Raw genomic sequence first — 636 nt, forward strand, 5'->3', positions numbered from 1 at the left:
GACTGGCCTCCACAAGCCGATGCCGTCGCCTCCGTCGATGGAGGGGATTTGGGGTTGGGGTTGGGTCTGTCGAAGGGGTAGGGTTGGGTCTGTCGCAGGGAGACGATTTGGACGAAAGGGGTGGGGTTTGGTCTGTCGAAGTTGAGATGAAGATGAAGAGGTTTGGGTTTGGGGAGATGAAGAGGAGTGGGTTTGAGGTTGGGGAGATGAAGAGGTGAAAAATGAGCTTCAGTTGAAATAAATAAAATTTTCTTAAATGAAATAAATAAAATAAATGCCGTTGAGTGAAATAAATGAGCCTAAAGAGTTGAAAAATGACCTTTGAGTGAAAATGAAATTTTCATGCCGTTGAGTGAAAATTAAAATAGAAGAGGGGTTTTTTTGATATTGTTGGAGCTCCTAACTAGGAGCTTGTTGGAGCTCCATAAAAGAAGGAGGGCACCCCAAGGCTTATTTTTTTAATTTTTTATTCTAAAATGCTTGAGAGGAGCTGGGAGCTTGATGCACTTGCTCTAAGCGGGCAGCGAAAGCCGAGCAAACCCGAGCCAGTGAGCCGGGGCAGCAGAACGAAAGCGGGGACCACAACAGCGCCAAGCTGTGGTGCGAAGCCCTGGAGAGCAACAGGACGAGCGGGGT

Source organism: Asparagus officinalis, chromosome 4, assembly GCF_001876935.1.
Source record: "Asparagus officinalis chromosome 4, Aspof.V1, whole genome shotgun sequence".
Lineage (NCBI taxonomy): Eukaryota > Viridiplantae > Streptophyta > Magnoliopsida > Asparagales > Asparagaceae > Asparagus > Asparagus officinalis.